The following is a 22,035-nucleotide window of genomic DNA, read 5'->3' on the forward strand; positions in this document are numbered from 1 at the left end:
CATAATTCACTAAATCTGCAGGTACCATATAATATTGACCCACTATCAAAAGTAAAGATTTTAGGTAGTTTTCCATTACAGAATGGTAATGAATAGTGCACTTTTCTATTCTATCTCATCCCATAAACTCATGAATTCAAGATAACTTGTACCGTCAATACCAGCTACTCGTGATCACCATCACCAAAGACACCAAACAGACCTACCCACATAGTATCCAAACCTCTTTGTGACCCAGTCAAACCAATAAGGCATAGTCACAACTATTGGTAAAAGAGATTTTTAAAAATCACTTTAAAAGCTTTGGAACCGCTCCAATTTAAGCACGTGAAATGAATTAAAATGACACAATTCTGGGGCAGTGTCTTTTTCATCTTTTTACCTCCAGGTTCACACCACACGGAAGGCACTCAAATGTCTACATTTGTAAAACCCGTATCACAGCCAGCTTTGTCAAAGAAGCTCTGTCAGGTGTTCAGACAGCCCAAGGACATAACCTGACATTGCGCTGGCCTTAAGGCCTTAGGCAAATCACCGAAACAGTTAATTAACATTTCCTTTTTCTCATACACTGCCTCAGCATGTTTGGAACATAACGTGCTTTAACAAGTCCTGTCACAAGGCACAATGTGTTAGGAGATCTTCACATTTCATCCTAGAATAACTAGTCCCCGCAGTTATCTTCAAGCTGCTTCACCCACGTTACCTAATTCTGGGGCTTTATTATCTTCACTGTACAGATGGGGAAAAGGGACAGGAAGGAAGGCTATAAAATGACTTGGCTGAAGAGGCCCAGCAAGTCACTAAAAGTGCCTTCACTTTATCAGTTCCTTATCCTCTCTTCAAAGAACCATTTCTTTTGAGAAACTTTCACTGACAGCTGGCAGAACACAGCACCAAATTAGTTGTTAGCTTTCACTTGTTTAGTTTGAGGTCTGCAGGTTATGACTGCCCTAGGACAGGAGATTTGACGGATTACGTTCTGATGACTGAATCCAAATTCATAAATCTACCTCTAACTGCTAAATTTCCAGACAGCTTGGTCTCAACTTCAAAGGCCTCTTTTTTCTCTCTCCAGGTCTCTAATTCTTTCGAATTTTACTCATACTCCTAAATGTGTCAAGTCATACCTACCTTTTAATTCGGGATCAAGGCTGCCAGAATTTTCTCCTCCTTAAACAGTAAACCTGAACCATGAAGGGTTCCGGGACACCCAACATTCACAGCCAACTCCAGACTCGAATCTGAACTGTTAGGGGAGTCCAGCAATTTCCAAATTCCAGGCAGCCCCCTCTTACACCTCCGAACCACCTTGGGAGAAGTGCCTCTTCTAATTCTCACCCTATTATGGGGTCCAGAAGGAAATCACAATTCTCAGATTCAACAAGAACTATATGAGGGCTGCAAGGAATGACAATTAGGTAATCACAACCATGGACCTTGAAATGGGGTAACAATCTAAAGGTTTCCACATTACACGTGCTGAGAACAAATTATTTAGCAGATTCCATTTCCTGGGCCCAAGTGACTTGCATAACTGGGTGATCAGCATAGGCTCAAAAGAGGGCAGGGAGCTCATAATTCAGTTTCCTGTACTTTACGACAAAACTCTACACGAAAATATTCTCACACACGCCTGCCTTTAGATGATGTAAGTTGTTCGCCTGGACTTTTAACTAGACCTCTATCGGGTTCTCTTCCCCTGCAGTGGCCACGGGCCACCAGTAACTCATTCTAACGACTGTCTCTTGCAGCTCGAGCTAACAAATTCCCTAAGCCCGCGAGCCCCGCAGCCTCTGCTAAGCAGATACCGCAGCCCCAAACTGGCCACCCCGCCCCCCGTCCCCACGTAGCTCGTCATCCCGCTCCAGGCGCCACCCTCTCTCCATCCTGGAGAGGGTTTGGGGCTCAGTGCTGCGACCGCCCGCAGGAGCGGTCCCCGAGCTGGCACCTACCTCCCACCTCCTCATCCAGGCTCGGCCGGCGGTCAACGCTCGCCCGCCTCCTCCAACGGCCCCAACGGCCGCGCCGAGCCCACGGCAGAGAAGCGGGGCGCCGAGCCAGGTGCCGGCGCTCACCTCCGCGCCCGCCCCCTGTCCCCTGCCCCCCACCCGCCTGCCCGCCACAGGCCCCGCCGGCACCGGTGCCCCTCCCCGAGCGGGCGCGTCACAATCCCCAGCGCGGGGCGCGGCTCTCACCGTCACGGCCCCCGGGTGCTGCGGGGAGGCACGGCTCGGCGCCCTAGACCGGCTCGCGCAGCCCCGAGGGCCCGCACAGGCGCGGCGACACTCAGCGCCCGGGCCGGCGGCCCCGCCTCCACCTCGGGCTCCCGCCCTCCCCGCCTCCGGCCGGGCTCCGCTCCGCCCCTCGCGGCCGCCTCCCAGGCTCGGCAGGTTCGCAAGGTTCCCACCCCGCCCCCGCGCCGCCGGCGCCGCAGGCCCAACCGCCTCCCATTGGCTCCGCCAGTTGCTAGGCGATGAACAACCGCGGCCTGCATTGGTCCGGTGGGGGCCTCCGGAGTCTCCTCCCCACATCCAAAAAAACCCGGAGAAAAAGAAAACCTTATCCCTAGAGCCCGAGCGGGATGCGGGCGCAGCTGCGGCTGCGGCACCTGTTACGCCCTGTGATTCACCCGGCCGGGCCCTGCTCCCCACCCCCTCCTCACGCCCGCGGAGCCGGGGGCCCCGGGCTCCGTGGGGGAAGGGGGTCATGGTTGCTTTAAGGCACGTGTTCCGAGCCCCGGCGAACCCCAACACACACCCTAGGAGCAAAAGTGAAGCTCTCAGAAGAGCCACGTGCCCTTGCAAAAGTGGGGAAGTAAACCAAACAACAGCCGGCACCCAGAATTAGGTCAGGCCCAGGGGAAGGGTGGTTCAAGCGCCGAGAGTCGTGGATGCAAAGGAGAAAGTTCATGTAAAATTAGGGCCAAGAAATGGACCTAGGCGGAAGACAGCGGGAAGACTAAGAAGAGGCACTCGTCAACTAGAAGTTTATGCAAATATGTCCCACACCCACTGAGCAAAATATGCGCAGAGGAAATGTATGCCTGCTACACCCGTAGCTGGGGTCATGCCGGCTCCTCTCCTGTTCCATGTCAGCCTGAAATTCTCCAGGGAAGATGAGAAGCCAGAAAGAGGAAAGAGATGAGATGGAGAAATCGCAGGCATATGAGTTGAGTTATAAACACAAAAATGTACTTGGATAGATTTTTTTTTTTAAGTGAAGCCAAGAAATTTACTCGAGGGTAAAAACAGGTTTGGTATTTTAAAGAGGCCCCTGGGAGCACTTTGAATCCAAAGTACTGTGAGACAAGAACAAGAAATAATAACACTGAAGAACAGGGAGGGAGAAGTGTCCCCTCCCAATTTACACACACGTATTCCCAATCCTGGATGTAAGATCAAGGCGAGAAAGTGAGCACGCCATGGTGACAGCTTCAGAATCCAGCGTAATGCTCCTGTTTGCCTTTGGCCTAAGCGATCAGGAAGGCCGGATTGATGCTGTTAATCACAGGTAAATGACAGCCGAATAGCCAGTTAGGGCCCATCATTGTAAGGACGCTATTAGCTCGGGCTGGTGGGGAGGAAAACCCGTTATTACCAATAATTACCTTAATCCCTAATCCAGGGCACTGAAGAGCGTAGAAGGGGTTACCCTCATGCTCCTAAGAGGAGTTTTGTAATTTAAACTGTCCACCCCACCAAACCCCACACCCCTTCCCATCAAATGAAGCAACTCTGCGTTAGAGTTTTTCTTTGAAGTAACACAGCTTCATTTTGACCATTTAACCTCCTCGCAGTCTAAAAGAGGTCTCTCCAATTAATCAATTGAGATTAATTAATAAAATAAGCAGCGTCTGGCACCCCCTGTTGTGACCTCGCCACTTACAGAGCAGGATTTTTAGAAAGCCTGGGTCAGGCTGAGGCAAACTCCGGGAAGTTCGGCTCCGCCCCCAGCCTCAAGGATGAATCAGAGGTCTCAGGTTAAACCAGTGGTTTTCAATCCTTTGCTAGCCAGACCCACTTTCCACTCCTGAAAATTATTGAGGGCCCCAGAGAGCTTTTGTTTATGTCGGTTGTAACTATTGATATTTACTACCCTGGAAATTAAAACTGAGAAGTTTACAAATATTTATTTTTTTAAATAATAATTACATCTAAACATAAATAGCACATTTTTATAGAAAATAACTATTTCCCCCAAATAATAAAAAGAGTGGTATTACTTTAAAAATTTGCAAATATCTTCAAAGTCTGGCTTAATGGAAGGCGATTGGATTGTCAAATCTGCTGCATTCAATCTCTTGCACTATTTCAGGTAGCCTTTGGAAAACTCCACTGTGCACTCAGAATGGGAGTAACAAAGGCAAATAACATTTTAGTATTACAACAAAAATAGTTTTGACCTTGCAGATTCCCGAAAAAGATCTTGAAGATAATCCCCCCAAATCCCCCCTTCCTCAGATTATACTTTGAGAGCCACTGGTCTAAACCTCTCTTGGTACTCCGTCCCCCTTTGTCAATGACTGGTTTAGGAGCTAAGCATGTGACCTAATTCTGGTGCGGACCTAATGGGAAGTGGGTGGAAGGGGACTTCAGGGACAGGGTTTTATCCCTGAGCGCCCATCAGAAGTCTTCTCCTTGCTGCTCGCCTTGGCCATCCTCCAGGGAGCAACACATGTTTGGAGCTGCCGTGACACATCTCACAACAATGAGAGAAAAGCAAAGAAAACACAGGAAAGGCAACCAGCACCTAGAGGTCAGTAAGTGCCTAAGTCAACCTCCCCTGGCTCTGCATACCTCCAGGCTGCTCACATGCGGGATAGCAAGTGGCCTGTCGCTTAAACCGTTTGGGTCGGGTATTCAGTTACTTGCAGCCAAGAAGATCCTGACTAATGTACAGGACAAGATGAAGAATTTGGCTACAGCCTGAAAATAGTCTAAGCTCACTTTTGGCACAGGGATGAAGGAATTGGGCTCGACAGAACTTCGTGATGGCAAAGGATATAAAGGGGGAAGATATGATCTGGAATTTTTTTTTAATGCTTTACCGTGGCTACTTTCCCCTCTTCTAGCAAAATTAAGGAGATGTGGCTATTAGTGTTGTTTTCCAAAACACATCAAAATTCCCACCGTTACTCCTCTACAGTCTATATCACAGTGGTCAGAGCAATGCCTTAAAAATATTATTTACATCATGTCACTTTTCTGCTTTGGCTCCTCTCACTCAGTGGTAAAGCCAAAATTCTTTCATGGCTACAGGGTTCTTATGACCTGCCCTCCATCTCCTTACCTCTCTGACCACCTTATATCCTACAACTCTCTCCCTTACTCAACCATTAGCCACCTCACTGTTTCTCAACCTTGCCAGGGATGTTCCTGCCTCAGGACCTTTGCACTGTTCCCTCTGTTTGAATGTTTTTCCCCTTAACATCTGTATTACCCATCTCTCCCCTTTCAAGGCAACCAGAGTCACCTCCTTTGTGAGGCCCTATCTGACAACATTATTTAAAATTGGAACCCCCTTCCAGCTTTTTAAATATCTCTTACCTTGTTCTAATATAATATTCAACCATAACACACAGTTTACTTGTTTTTGTTTGTTTGGTCCATTTCCTTTTTAGAATGTAAGGCCAGCAGGGATGGAGATTTTGTCTGATTGTTCACTGATACATGCCCAATGCCTAAGACAGTGCCTGGTTCTTAGTGAATGATGGTCAGTAATTATTAGTGAGTAAATAAATATGACTTCAAATGGATGTTTTTCATTTCAAATAAATCGCCTTGGCGGGCTATATACGTGTTCCAGTGATGCTGCTCAAAGCATCATGTCAGTAGTCACTGAATTTTTGAAAAGAACTCTCTTTGAGAATAAATCTGATTTTTGGAATGATCCAAAAGTTATTCAGAGCCAAATCTCATGAATACATTCTGGAGTCATGTTAAAATGCCAAACCTGTGTTTTCTAACTAAGTCACTGCATTTGGGTGGATAAGGAAAGGTCAAAAAACAAGATGTGTTTGATTTTCTAAGACAGACATTAACTGTGAACAAAATTTCAAAGAGGAGTTCTAAAAATACACACCAGTAGCAAGTTGCAGGGAAAATATACATGTATTTAAAACTCTATATGTTTGTCTATATGTGTAGATTAATCTCGTCCATCCTGTCTACAGATTTCCATTCTTGCCCCTGCTACATAAGTCTTTCAAAAATTAAAATCAGATCCTTTCTGCTGCCCCCACCACCACCAATTAAGAGTCTTTCCTGAGCTCTCACTGTATTTAGCATGAAGTTGAACTTCCTACCCAGTCGTGCATGCATGATCTGGCCCCTGTCCCCCTCTTGAAACTCTCACTTTTGTACACAAAGTACCAGCCATCTCGGCCCCCTTTTTTCTGCCCTGGTCCTTTGAACCTGCCAATCAGTCTGCCAGAAGGCTCTTCCCACAAAAGTTCAAGACTCCAATTCTTTTTCATCATTCGGATCCCACTTCGATAAGTAAAGCAACATTCCTGAGCTTGGCTTTGTTTACTTGTTTGCTTGCTTATGGTCTGTCTTCTCCCACTAGAATGTAAGCCCCATGAGGGCAGGGACCTTGTTGGTCATGTTTGCTCTGTACTCTCCTTGCCTGCCCCAGACGGTTGCTGACCACACTGTTAACAGTGAGATTGCTTTCCCTTTTATTAACCTCTGTAATATATGAATTTTTCTAAGTATGTATTATTATAATTTTAAAATATTTTAGTTTTGCTGAAATAAATAGGCTCTGACTTTACTATGTGTATGGAGTTAATAATCCATCCCCTATTTACTCATATGTGTTCCTCAGAAACCAGTGTTTCAAATACCCCAGCAAATATTCACATTGCTTCTAATAACTTGTGTATCCAAATCTGAATAATAATGGGCCAACTCATAAAGGATTTCTGGCATAATTCATACCATCTGGATTACTTCAATAGCAGCAACGATTTTCTGGATCTATAAAGAACATTCCTTGTTAGGGCCTGTATGCTATGAAGATGGACTGAGTCACCTCTCCTTAATGGCCCCGCTTTCATTAATTCTGTGTTCTGGCCAGGGCTATCTTTCCAGGGGTGGCAGGAGTACTTTCCAAGGGTAGTTAGAAGTGTAGTCTCGCTGGATTCTGTTCTAGAAACTTTCATATCCATGGCCTCATTTTATTCACAAGATCAATTTAAGCCTATTTGTAATTAACCTCAAAATAGTGTAAGACAGATTCCAAGGGCCGCGAGACTTCAGGGTCCTGGCTGTGGGCTGGAATGGTCAGGGGGTCCCCTGCGGAGGAGAGGAAACTGAAGCAGGGCCTTGGGGCCATCTTCACATTACAAGCCTGGCCATCAGCAGAGACCAGCCCACTAGCTCTGCTTCCTGATCTAAAAGGTGGCCTTACACTCAGCTGGGCTCCGCGCCTCTAGCTGTCTGAGTGAGTCCCTGCATCATGCTGCATTTCCAAAGATGATTCACTTCTGGCCGATCCCTTTGGATTTGGTCCAGGAGAAGTTCAGCTTGAAATGACAGTCCGGTGCCGTTTATAAAGCACTAGCTGAGTTTGCAGAAAAAGCAGACCACTGCGGTTCCCTCTTCCTCTCACCTCCACCCAGGTGAAGATTCCCAGAAAGGGAAACTATCCCTCCTCATTACCAGCCCTGCCCCACTGCCCTACCCTGCCCCCCGCCCCCACCCCCAACGCAAACACACAGAACAGCAGACAAAATGCTTGCTTATCTTCTAGCTGTTCCACATGCAGTGCTTTAGATTTTTGTCTGGTCTGCTGAGTGTTTTGTCCTACCATTTCTTTTGAAAGGTTTTTTTTTTTTTTAAGCCTTAAGACTTTTACCAAGCTCTAACACAGATTTCAAACTCTCCATTTGTCCCCCAAATTGATTTATTAATTAAAAAATATGTCATTGAGTATACATAAATCATGCCAATAGTCGATAAGGTGCTATCATAGAAAAGTGATCAGGTACCAACCAGAGCAGTCCTCAAACCCTATATTTCCAAGACAGAAGCATACCTCCTTTAGGAAATCCAACAAAGACACATGCAAAACACGCACACACCACACACACACACAGCACGCACACACACACACACACACACACACACACACACACAGAAACTGCACAAAGCTTACCTTTCTGACTACTTTGGCCTCTAAAACCTTTCTCATACTGAGCAATTTGGCTCATTCTACTCTTCTAAACTTGCAAATTTAAAGCTCGAGTATTCAGCAGACAACAAAAGACCCTCCAAGGAAGTCGGAGGACTATAAATGACCCCCAAATGTTTTTCAGTTATACTGAAATCTATTTGAAAACCACAGAGAACAAAGATCCTGCATTAACTTGACTAGTTCTAGCTGATATAATTCTGCACCAAAGCACCCTTTTATTTCACATAGTCTCCCTGGTCTTATTTGAACATTTCTTCAACAGTTTAATGAATATTTATTGAATGATTACAGGTGAGAGATGAAGAGATTTTAGGTCCCCTCTCACGACAGGAACTCTGAGTTTCCCAGGAAGACAGAATAATGACAGTCTAAGTGTTGCTGAGAAGTGGCGGACACCCTAAGCACTTGAGTCCAACTGCCTGGGCTGAAATGCTGGCTCGGCCACCTGGGTCCACGTCGCGACATCACTGAGCTCCTAAACCCACCTGGGGCTTTCTTCCTCTGGGCATTCTGTCCAGTAAACAATAGATGCTTCATGGTCTGAGTCACTTCTGGCTAGGTTGTTTGATAATTGCATCCTGATAGTACATTGACAAAAGAACTCTCATGAAGTGACCCAAGAGTGTACTATTTCATTTTATTGGTACAGATATACTGAAGTGTCACATGTGGAAACAGTCAAGTTAGCAGCAAATTATCAGAAAAGTCAGTGAAAAATGAAGTTGGGAGTTATTCACAAAGGACTGAATTATTGAATGAAATAATTAAATGAGAAGCAGGGAAAATGTGGGACCATGTCTCTGCTTTGAATTATAAATATGCGTCTTGGACAGTAACATTATTCTAAGTTATATTTTCTTTCTTTACTAATTTAACTAGGCCAGAAAAATTAAGACATACTGATAAATATAACTTTGCACAAAATAATTGGCTATTTTGAAATTTTCAGGCCACAGCTCTGTTTTCTTGCTAGGACTTGCTTTATGTTATAGATACATTCCAGAAAAAGTCACATGTAAATAATGTATTTAGAAACCAAGTCATAATCTAAATGTACAAGTGAAGCTAGATGCTTAAAATTACAATAAATCCATTGGCACATGACTGACGCCTTTGTAGAATAATCTCCTTATCATTCACCCATTCTACACGATTATTTTTTCATATGTTGGATTTTCTTAAGAGTTTTACCTCTCTAATATTTAAAATCCAGACTTTTGTGTAACTATTTTAATGAAGAGCATGAATCTCACTACAGAAGGCTGAAGTGCTGCAATCAACAGAACAGTCCTTATCTTTTTATTCTGCAACTGGCAACTCAATTTTATCTTCGTTATACATTTCCGTTTGATTTCATTATTTATATTTCACTAGGCAAAGTTTCTTTTTCTGCATTCTCAGTGAAGAAGAAATCTGGAGGCTTGATTCCTGGTGGATTTTATTTCCTGCTTTTGTAAACCTCTGTCAATGATGTCATCAAATGACTGTTCAAATTGAAATATACTCTACATACTGCCTGAAACACCCACACGAAAATCCAGAGTTGGGAAACTTAGGTATCAAGTTAAAATGTGGTATTGATTGGAGGTAACTGCTCAAGACAAACAATCATGTGTGAATCTGTCTGTCCCTTTAAAAAGAGAAGCCACTGCATTCTGGTTGCTGAGCTCTCTTGGATTTATTTTATCTTAGCAGCTGTTCCTGAAGCTGATGTTATTCAAATGAGGGTTTGCAAGCTCTTTGTTGTGTTTTTAACTTATGGTATGTGCTATCAAACATAAAACTCAAATTTAGGATGGGGTAGGGGTGGGGACAACTAGAAATACCAGAGAAATAAAATAATATTGAAAAAACCCTGTAATTTTCATTTAGCAAAGATAAGACTATTGAACACGATCTGCCTGAAGTCCTAGTAACAGTAGCAAGACAAAGCCCACGAACCTCCAAGCACCAAAAGTCGGATGATATATTTAGTAATAAGTGGAGGGGGAGGGGGAGGGGTGTGTCCTAAATGGAAATAATGGAACTTTCTGTGGTTATAGACGGTAAGGAATCAACACATCAAACACTTTTCTTGCCACTTCAAAATAAGCATATTATAAATCGTGCCTAACATAGGCTACTCTTTGATCTAGAAAGAATAACTGAAGAATAATTTTACAACACACACCTTCTATTTTATTTATTTTTGTTGCATTTTTTTTCCCACTGGCATATTACATGTAAACTCTGGACAAGAACCTTGACTCTGCCCCGTGCTTGCTGTGGGTACTTGTACTTTTCATTTAATTTACAAACTAAATGAGTTAGCTTCACTAATAGCCAAGTGTATGTGGATTTTAACTTTTGAGGAGTTGGTCTCGTTTTTAATTATAAATAATCATTTCCTAATAGTACTGTTAAAGATTAATCGAGTGATTGCTACTCGTCAAGCAGTGTTCTAAGTTCTTTACATTTTAATTCCCTTAATCCTCACAACAACCCTATGATGTAGATATCATTATTGCCTTTATTTCTAGATTAGAAATTAAGAAGACAGAGGTTAATTTGCCCAAAATTACCCAGCTAGGAAATTTCAGAGTTAGGGTCGCAGAGCTCTTCTCTTAACCACCAGTCATTAACAATCTGTTTAGGACTGCCCTAATCTCTGTGACTCTCCAATAATTTTTGTTCAAATGCCTGCCAATTAGTGAGTGGAAATCTTCAAGCCCGGATAACCATGTTCTGCCCACCTACACGAAGGCTCCCCCAGTGGTACAGAGCATGGATAGTTTTAAGGGAATTGATTCCACATTCTCAGCTTTCATTTCTACACTTTCCTAAAACTTATCTGCCTGAGAACATGCTCGTGGTCTCTTTTCCATCTCTTTTTCACAATTGGCATTTTTCCACTTAACAAAAGAAAGCCATTCTTTCCAGATTCCACGTTGACCCCAGGTGCACAAAACATGGAAAATTAGAAGCCTGTGCTAGTGTTGAGAAAGGGACTGACTATGATGACTGGGGAACAAAAGTGGCACCTGGTAAAGCTTTAAAAATAGTGTAAATGGCTTTCATTGAGATTTCAGCTGGAAGATTAAGGTGCAATTTTCTTCAGTCCTCTGAAATCCGGGTTTACCTAACACCAGCCGCCTCGCCATGTCACCTAAGTTTGACCCCAACAAGATCAAAGTCGTATACCTGAGGTGAACCAGCGTGGAAGTCAGTGACACATCTGCCCTGGTCCCCAAGATTGGCCCCCTGGGTCTGTCTCCAAAAACGGTTGGTGATGACATCACCAAGGCAACCGGTGATTAGAAGGGTCTGAGGATTACACGGAAACTGACCATTCAGAACAGACACGCCCAGATTGAGGTGGTACCATCTGCCTCTGCCCTGATCATCAAAGCCTTCAAGGAACAATCAGAAGGAGGCAGAAAAAACATTAAGCACAGTGGAGACATCACTTTTGATGAGATCATCAGCATAGCCCAACAGATGCAACACCAGCTAGAGAACTCTGTAGAACCATTAAAGAGGTCCTAGGGGACTGCCAAGTCTGTGGGCTGTGATGTTGATGGCTGCCACCCCCATGACATCATAGTTAATAATAACAGCAGTATGGTGAAATCCCCATCCAGTTAATAACCACAAAGGAACATAATTCAATGAAGGGTCATTTGACAACCAATGGGAAGAAAAAATAGTTTAAATGACAAATCATCACATGATTTTTGGCATCTAATTGAAAGGAGTTCAAGGAACCAACACTCTACAGCAAATTCCTCCCATTCCCATCTACTTATTTCTTTGAACAAAATGCTCCAGCATTTATAACAACAGTGTCAAATGCATGAATAGAATTGGGGCAGAACTCAGTCTCATTCTAGCTCTAAATAATAGTCATCCACAAATCCACTGAAAAAGAAAAAGCCTCTTCCATTTTATCAACAGATTCACTTTCAGTAAAATCTTATTTTTATGTTTAAAAGTAGTTACCAGCTTGTAACACAGCCACTGTCTGATCAGTTGTGTACGACTAATAACTTTAGTGAAAACTCCATCCAGACACATGACACTTAGAAACTTAGAGTTACAGGAAAGTAAAATTATGTAAATATGTAGTTATAAAGTCTGTTGTAAAGAATGATGTAATGATCAAGACAAATTTTTTAAGCCCGAAAATATGCAGTAAGATAGCATTCTGTGAGAGAAATGGAAATATGGAAAGGAAAATATAAGTTCAAAAGTAAGAAGGAACAATGTAACTTTTCTGACTATTAAAAAAAGAGCTAAGTCGTGTATATTTAAAATGAAAAATGTTGGATTAAAACAAGGACTGTGGGATTTAAATTCCTTACGGTAAATTTAAAAGAATGAGCTAACAGCTTTATTTTAAAATATCATGAATTGCATGCAATGTGCTGGAAATTATATTCTTTGCAACCTTGTGATGAAAAATTACAGGTGGCAACATAAAAATGTGGGCAGGAAGCAAGTTTTTCAAAATTGTTCTCAAGGAGATATGTGAGCAAAAAGTTTGAAGACTGTTGATCTTGAAGCCCACAGTAGATCTCCCCAAGGTACTTAAAATCCGGTCCAGGTAATTGTTAACACTACCACTTTACACATTAAAAACACAGCTGCTGTGTAACGTAAAATGCCATCGGTCACTGCTGTGCAGCCTGGGTATTCAGCAAATGCTAATAAATGAGAACTGAATATACCACTTCGAGCTGACGTGGGCACTTTTCCCTGTGCGGTCCTGGCATCTCTACAGAGAGCTCCCCTGTGGAGCTGTGTCCACCATACTGTGCGTGTTTCAGGAAGACGATAAAACTAACCGCAGTTTTTAACAGCTCATACAAGCTTAATAACAAAAAACAAACAACCCAATCCAAAAATGGGCTGAAGACCTAAGCAAGCAATTTTCCAATGAAGACCTACAAATGGCCAATAGGCACATGAAAAAATGGTCAATATTGGTAATTATCAGAGAAATGCAAATCAAAACTATAATGAGGTACCACCTCACACCAGTAAGAATGGTCATGATTAAAAAGTCCACAAATGGTAAATGCTGGAAAAGGTGCGGAGAAATCAGAACCCTCCTACACTATCGGTAGGAATGCAGTTTGGTGCAGCCATTATGGAAAACAGTTTGGAGATTCCTTAAAAAACTAAAAATAAATTTACCATATGATCCAGGAATCCCACTCTTGGGCATAAATCTGGAGAAAATTCTAATTTGAATAGATACACACACCCCAGTGTTCATAGTAGCACTATTTACAATAGCCAAGACATGGAAACAACCTAAATGTCCATTGACAGATGACTGGATAAAGAAATTGTGATACATTTATACAATGGAATACTACTCAGCCATAAGAAAGAACAGAATAATGCCATTTGCTGCAACATGGATGGACCTAGAGATTGTCATTCTAACTGAAGTAAGCCAGAAAGAGAAAGAAAAGTACCATATGATACCGCTTTTATGTGGAATCTAAAAAAAAAAAAAAAAAAAAAAAAAGACACAAATGAACTTACTTGCAGAACAGAAGCAGACCCACAGACATAGAAAATAAACTTATGGTTACCAGGGTAGAAAAGGATAGGAAGGGATAAATTGAGGTTCAGGATTTGCAGATTCTAACTACTACATAAAAAACAGATAAACAACAAGTTTATTCTGTATAACACAGGGAACTATACTCAATATCCTGTAGTAACCGATAATCAAAAAGAATATGAAAACAAATATGCACATGTATGTGTATGACTGAAACATTATGCTGCACACCAGAAACTGACACATTGTAAACTGACTATACTTCAGTTTAAAAAAAAACAGTTTTTAAGAAAAACAAATGTGTCACAAGATTTTCCTGTGATTTTTCAGTCGATATAACCCAAATTTAGGACCCATGATCTGACATGTGAAAGTCTCCTTTGGGGGTTAAACTGGCAGTTCACTGGAAATCAGAAATTTCCTGAAAATTCCAGGGACTCGGGTCAAAATAAGTAGGTATAATCCACATCATGTCTGCTATCTCTGAGTGAGAGTCTTATAACTTATTCTAGGGCCAAACTCAGACTCTAGAAAGCTTGGATTCTCATCTTATTCTGCTGTTAATTCTTAAGAAATAACTGCCCTGGGTTTCACTTTCTGCATCTGTAAAAGAAGCGGGATTGCTTACCCATCTTTTGTTTCCCTTCTGTGCAGAAGTGCTGTTCATTCATTCATTCAACAAGCCTTTACTGAGCACCTGCCATGTACTAGATTCAAAGGTGAATGAGACAAAGTAAGTCTCTTCCCTTAAGGTGCTTCCAGGCTATGAGGACATTAAGTCTGTTAACTTATGTACAGATAATTACAATAGAGTGATAAATGCTGTAACAGAGGAACGTGGAAGGCATAGTGAAGGCTCAGCAGAGGGAAGTGTCAAGTTAGTGCCGACTTCATGGAGGAAGAAGCACTGAATTGTATCTTTTTGTCCATTTGATGCTTTACATTTTTAAAACAATTTTTTATTACTTTTAAAGATGTGGCAATACATTTGTATAATATAAAATTCAAAATGTATAAAAGGAAATGCTGTGAATAGCTTCCCTGCCGCCCTCCCCGCACCAGCCCCAGTTTCCCTTCTCAGAACAACCAGGACTGCCAATTACTTGTATATTCTTGTATATGGAGAGCAGACTGTTAGCTGTTTCATGAATCACGTTTTCTGCATTTGTAGGCTGCCTTGTTCCTTGTTGAGTTGTTGCAAGAGGCCCCAGTCATGACAGGCAGCAATGCCAATATCCACCTGTGAATACAGGTTATTTCAAGCTTTTGTCAGTGGCAACCACTCTTAGGCAGCAGCTGGTTTTTGGAAATTTCCCTGATATCAGCACCACCCAGATGTAGACCTTTGCTACCTGTATTAATGCCAGCGGCCTCATTTGCTGTATCATTACAATTTGGTAATGTAAAACCTCAAAACTTTCAAAGATTTGAATTAGAACTTTAAAAATGTGTGCAAGATAATCAAGGGAAAAAGAGAGACCAAGCATTGTAGGCAAAGGGCGCGGCCTGAGCCTGTGGGAGAGTCAGGGCCATGAGGCTGCGGGGCAGGACAGCGGGAGATCCTTGAGGGTCCTTCCTATGCTCAGGGGTTTGGATTTGATCTTGAAGCATTAGGACAACCATTAGTGGATTTAGAGCAAAGATGGAGCCTGATTAAATGAATGATTTAGAAAGAGCACTCTGGCAGAATCGTGGAGGATGGATTGGTGAGGGGTGAGATCGATGAGAGAGCCCAGTTAGGAGGCAATCATACTAATCTGGGGAAGAACTAATGAGAAACTAAGGCAGGACAGAATCAGGAGGGATTGGAAAGGGGGCCAATATGAACTATTAAGGAAGAAGGATGAACAGCATGATTGAATTGATTGGATTCCAGTGAATTTAATTCCTGTTCTCTCCTCACCCAAGAATTGCCTGAGTCAAGCTCCAAGCGTCATTAGAATTAATTATCCCCTCCATTTAAGCGGCCACCAGGGTACACTGTCTTGTCTTAGAGGTTTATCTCAGTGACCTCAAGATGCCCAAGCTTCCTGGGTCAAATTTCATTTCTCAAATCCTTACCCCCATTCTGCTCCGTCATCAGAAAAATCCCCTATATCCACACTCTTCTCTGAACAGTCCCTTCACTTCCTAGTTCTGAGGGAAACCTGGCTTTCCCCTGAGGACACTGAATTCCCTGCAGCCCTCAGGGGTGGTGGCCAGTTTCCTCTCACAGATCAGGCACCACTGGGCCAGAAGGCGATACAGGTGTTCTCGCTCCTCACTGCCACTTCCGAACCATCGCCTCCCTGTGCCCCTCTGCACCCTCCATCAACTAACGGAAGCTCGTGCTATCAGACTGTACTTCCAGACCCTCTTGCTGTGGCCCTCTCCTGTCCTCCTGCTCACTCCCACACATTCCGTGGAGATTTCAACACTAGGGTGACTGTCTTTCTCTCCTCCGTTCCCCTGGCATTATTCCTGGTGATGTCAATATCTACATGGATGGTCCATCCAATTCCATGGCCTCTCTGTTTCTGAACCTCTTCACTTCCAGCCAGCAGCCCCCAGAGTTACCCGCAGTCCTTGTCATTTATGACAACTGCATCTCCTCAGTTGTCTCAATGCCAGGCATCTTACTCCTACATCCAGCTCATGCCATCTCGTACCTCAAATCAAAAAAATTCTTCTGCTCCACCAGACACATTGTTCCTCTGCCCCTGCTGCCTTTCCACCGTTTATTTCCATCCTTCAAGCGTCCATTCCCTCCTTACCTAACTTAGATTCCACAGTCCTGCATTGTAATTATTCCTTTAAATCTGCTCTTACCTCTTTTGGCCCTTTATTGCTTCTGTTACATTATCCTGGGGAAAAAAAATCTCAACTGTCTATACCTTCCCTGCTCCTGCCCTTGAGAATCTAAGTATATCTTAAGAGAAAATGATTATGCTGACTTCAAACCTTATGTTGACCCTTAATGCTGACTGGTGATTCTTTTGCATTTTCCTAGTCAAGCTATTTGACTCTTCCAGGGATATTTCATTCCTCAAAACTCCATCACCTCCCCGCTATTTCGACCATCTCTCTCAGGCAAATACAAGCAGCAGCAGAAACTCTCACCATCACGCCTTCCTCCTTCCTGCATCTGCTCCCATGTTCTCTGCTTTCCCTTCTGCTGCAATGGATGAGCCCTCAGCCTCCCGCCTGAAAACATCCCCTTCACTTGTGCACTGGATTCCAGCCTCTCCTACTCCCGTGGTTATCCCCTTGCTTTCCTATATTGTATGTTCAGATTTCTTTTCTTTCTATTGACTTGTTCTCATTAGCAAACAAACAACACTGGAAAAAAAAATTCCCCCGTTGACTCCATGTCTCCTCCAACTTCTCCCCTTTACAGAAAAATTCCTTAAAAGAATTGGCTATGCTCATTGTCTCCACATCCCATTCCTTTTTGAATCAGCCTCTAATCAGGCAAATTCAACCACTGAAACCTTGGTCAAGGTCACATTGCCAAGCCCAATGGTCATTTGTCCATCCTCATCTTCTCGTCTTACTTAACCTCTGGACAGCATGTAACACAGTTGAAACAGTTTCTTCACTTGATTTCCATACTCCATCAATCTCCTTTCCCTGCCTCTTTTCTGTTCTCATTTGCCATTCTTCTCAGTTTTGCTTTCTTATCCTCCTGTTTCTAACCTTTTAATTGTGGAGTGTATAGTAGACACACTCTAAGGTGACCCCCCCCCCCCCCGGTAAACCATGCCTTATATGACACGCTCTCCTTGAATGTGGGTGGAACTTGTGTCTAATTTTTAGCCAATACAATGTGCAACAGTGAAAGCACATTGTAGATGTAATTAGGCTCCCAAATCAGTTGATTTTGAGTTGTCTAAAAGGGAGATTACCCTGAGTAGAGCCTGGCTTAATCAGATGGAAGCCCTTAGAAGGTCAGAGAGTCTCTTTCCTGATGACCTTGAAGGAGCAAATCACCATGAAGTTCACAGAAATAAATTCTGCTGACAAGATGAGGAAACTTGAAAGATCTTTCCGCAGGTAAGCTTCTGATGAGAACACAGCCCAGCTAACACCCAGATTGCAGCCTGGTGGCCCAACTTAGCCGTGCCTGGACTCTTGACCCACAGGAAGTGTGAGATAACAAATACGTGTTGTTGTAAGTCTCTAAGTTTGAGGCAATTTGTTATTGAAGCAATAAAATGAATGGAGTGTTTCAGGACTTAGTCCACGAGCACTCTTCTTTTGAATTTGATATTGACAAAGAGTTCCCATCTTCTGTTCCTACCTCATCCTAGTGAGGGTCCTGACTGCAGAGACCTAAAGGAAGCACATTACCCAAACTTCTCTGCAGGTAAATCCTGAATGAAAATTGAGGTCCATTTAATGATACACTAGTGTGAAATTTGAAAGGAAAAATGAGGCACAGGTGATTCTTCTTACTACTTTGTTTCCTACATGCAAACATGGATTGAGGGTCACAGTGTTAAGTCTCTGGTTTGTGGACATTGTAAGGTAGCTGCAGTGGTGGCATTCACTGTATTCAGCTTTCCAATGTCTAAGCACCAGTTTCCAGTTGTCAAGAGGAACTTATGGTGACTGCAGAGATCAGAATCCAGACCCCTCTGTCCAGCCAGCTGTGCAGCAATGACGGCAACTCCTGATCCCAGTTTCCTGGTCCCTGGACTGCAGCTGTCTATGACAGTGTATTTTTCATCCACTCAACAAATACTACTGAGCTCCTACTAATGTGCCAGGTGCTATTCCAGATGCTGAGAGCACATCAGTAAAGAAACGGACCAAATCACTTCCTTGATAGAGCTTACACTCTAGTGACTTCAGCTTCTGCTTCTCCACTTTCTTAACTGTGATCAGTTCAGGTCTTTGGGCAACTAACAACCCACTGCTGATTCCTGGACTTGAGCTGCGTGTGTGGGGCCCTGTGTCATCTGTTGCCCACACAAGTTTCAACCACAGTGTTGCTTTTTGTCTACAGCACTTACGGCAGGGAGGGCGGTGGGGTGGTGGTGGTAGCAGGCATCCTTTACCTTGTGTGCCTGCACCACTGGCACCCAGGCCAGTCACCCCACCTCCTCTTCAGACTCCATACCACGTGTCAGGCAGGGATCAGGGGTTGGCCATGCCTCTCCTCTGAAGGCTTTTGAGATCATTGCTCTGCAATGCCATTGGAGCCATTTGATTGGGTCCTATTATTCCCAATTGAAATGGTGATGTTGTGCTCTTGTAAGTCAGTCTTAAACCATGCTACATAAGGGACATACATTCCTTGCAAAAATGGGGCCACTATTACCTTCTCTCTCATGGGTCCATTGCTATCCCTCTGTTGGTGGAGGGACAGGGAAGGTAGGAATATGGTCAATATGGAAAGAGATCACATTCTACGAAAGGAGTGATTATAGCCTAAAGAATTCCATAAATAATGTGGTTGGAAGATGTGTTATTCTATGTTAATGCTATAAAATTACAAATAGCAACTTTAATATGAACAGAAAACAAATGATCCTTTGCTGCATATTCTGGATGACTTGCATTTGTCATCACCAATGAAACACAGTCGCCACCTCTGAGAGAATCATTGGAAGCCAGTATTCACGAGTGGCCCCATGCATGATGCCATGAGTAATGGTGCAACAAGTATTACATAAATAATATTACAGAATTTGAAGGGGCACGAAAATCTGTACCCTTTCAATACAAATGAGATTCTAAAGAGCCGTGGCACTATGAACAATGTAAGTATTGCTACCTTTTTACAAATGTTTATGATATTAGTGAGGAACAGTGCATTTGACAATGAAGTTGAAGAGGTGATTCCTGAGCAGAAGAGATGGTGCCTGGATATTATGAAGACTCTTCATGTAAACTGTTTGGAAAATAAAGAAATACGAAAATGCCACTTCTCTGCCCAGTGTTCTAAATCTTTTGCAATAAACACTATACCTTGTATGGGCCCAAGAATTTTGTAATACATTTTTGGATCAAATTGTTTCTATAGACAGGGGTCCTATAAAAAAATATTTGCTCTCTCTCTCTTTCTCTTACTTTTGCCTCCTTCGTTATGTTTGGCCTCATTCCACCTTACTGAGGGCAAGATTTCTCCATGAGGCAGGGAACATGGATGCAGGTAGCTCTTGGGTTACTTTCTATTGCTTTTCACCAAAGAGAGATGAGAATGGTATCTATTCCAGAAAATTCTGGGAAGAGACTTTGTTTCAGCTTAGGTGATGTGCCCTCTCCTTGAACCAATCACTGTGTCCTGAGAAATGTGGTCAAATAGCTTAGCCTAGCTCACCTACTAAAATCCTCTGCCAGAAGCAGCGTTACCATGATTGGCGGTCCCGCCAGAACCACATGGAGTAAAGGAGGAGCAGATCCTCTTACCAAAGATAAAGGGATGCAAGATCAATGAAAACAACAGATACCCCTAATAAAGTTCCTAAGGTGGGATGGGAACCTGGAAAAGTGTGGCAGACAAATCCTAGAAGACATGATCATTGTATAATTTAGATTACAGTTTATTCTATAACCAAAGAAGAGCCAGTGAAATAAATTTCAATGCCTTGTCTGATCATCTGTAAAATATAAATACTAAAAATAATATCCTAAAATAATATTTTCATGAATTAATATTAGGCAAAGGCCCTATAAAATAAAGGACACAAGAAACCTAATTTTTATGCTGCAAACTGGCAACACATAAAATACATCCAAATCAGAGCAAGACAATTAACACCTTTGACTTTTCATATTCATAAGAAATAAATATTTAAATTTAGCACGCTTTAAATTTACCACACTTTTTGCAGCCTAGAATAGGAAATAAAAAACATGGACATGTTCTAAAATATTCAAACCAAAATAGCCTTAAGAAACAAAAATAAGCATTTGAAGTTTTATCTGCACAGAAAATTTGCTATTTCATTTGTTTAGTAAAGATAATTGTTGTTAATAAAATGCCATTTTTTCCCTCAACTATACAAAACAAACAAAAAATAACACACACACACAAAAAAGCCCTGCTGGAGGTTTTGAGACACTGAAGTTCTCAGAACTGCTGTTCGCATTTATAAAATATGATGAACTATTTATAATCCCAACATTTTCAGAATTCAGCATATTTAAATGCTGCTAACTTACAAGCCAAGAGATTTAAAGCTAGAACTGCAAGCAATATGGCTAGACTAGTCAAACCCAGACCAGATGGCTCTCTAGTTTTTTTTAAGTAGGCTGGTGGCAACATGGTGTTATCTAAGGACCCCCAAAAAAAACACTTCAAAAATATCTTCCTTATCTAAGAGTCTTGGTGCCTGAAACTCCATCTTTAGCAATGGGGAAGGTAGAGGACATATGGTACTTTTGCCTGCCCAGTATCTATTCCTCCTTCTGATTCCTAACAACATCCTGATTTCCTTGGAAAAGCGCTTCCCCAGCTCTCCTTGAACCACTGAAGTAGCATTGATTCTGAATCAATGCATAAATTTTTGAAGGTGGTCATGAGACCTGGTCTTGACCAACAAGAGTACTGCATCCCTCTGGCCACAGTAATTAGATAAGGGACAAATAGATCAATGAGATTCATTCGTGCAATTTTGGGTGGAAAGACTGAGAAAGAGACAGTGTTCCTTCCCCAGGGAAGCTGGCAGCGAGAGCGCTGAAGCCTGGTGCACCGCGGTCTTCCCCCCTTCTCATTCTCACACCCCCAGCCACCATGTGCCAGGAATGGGAACTGCCTTTGCAGCTCCTGCCCAGGCCCTCAGAACCAACGAGCACTGCTCCTTGTTGACATTTTCTGGTCCTTCGAGACATTCCAGGATGGTTTGTTGACATCCAAAAAACTCTTATTTCCATGTTTCCTAGAAGAATTCCAGAAGACATGTGAACCTATGTAATGCATGATATTGATATTACAGCTAATACTCATATAAGGGAGAAAAAGGGGCATATCTCCATTTGCAAGGACTCATTTGAACGTCCTTCTTTGGATCTGGCCTCTTGCAAAGGAGCTAGCTAAATGGACATTCAGGTTTTCTAATGATAAAAATAGAATATACATGTTGAGTTTACTGTATACACAATAAAGATGTCCTAGATGTAGTAAAGGAGTTAGAGTATGATTGTCAACAGGGACCTTTGAAAGGGATCCATTCTCTTCTGCTTCTGAAGTCTTCCATGGTGACTAACAAAGTGCCAATGATGAGGAAAAAGACATGGTAAAGTTCTTCTTGAATGTATTTCACTTCTCCCTCATTTCCAAATCTGGCAAGGTT

At 42.6% G+C, this 22,035-nt stretch overlaps 1 protein-coding gene and 1 pseudogene across 10 annotated transcripts in view; one reads left to right on the top strand and one right to left on the bottom strand.

Moving 5' to 3' along the window:
• The window catches only part of SSX2IP (SSX family member 2 interacting protein), a 41,041-nt gene extending 38,710 nt beyond the window's left edge, over positions 1-2,331 (bottom strand). For 7 of the 10 annotated variants that reach the window (XM_032494690.1, XM_032494689.1, XM_032494687.1 and 4 more), the window contains exon 1: positions 2,199-2,331. The gene's annotated coding sequence lies outside the window, so the exon portion shown is untranslated. Of the gene's footprint in view, positions 1-1,134; positions 1,305-1,955; positions 2,090-2,198 lie in introns of those variants that run through there. The other 3 variants (XM_032494691.1, XM_032494682.1, XM_032494683.1) reach the window with 2 other exon arrangements.
• Positions 2,332-11,325: 8,994 nt separating this feature from the next.
• On the top strand, positions 11,326-11,826 carry LOC102503440 (annotated as a pseudogene).
• Positions 11,827-22,035: the final 10,209 nt, after the last annotated feature.

The sequence above is a fragment of the Camelus ferus genome, chromosome 13 (genome assembly GCF_009834535.1).
Source record: "Camelus ferus isolate YT-003-E chromosome 13, BCGSAC_Cfer_1.0, whole genome shotgun sequence".
Lineage (NCBI taxonomy): Eukaryota > Metazoa > Chordata > Mammalia > Artiodactyla > Camelidae > Camelus > Camelus ferus.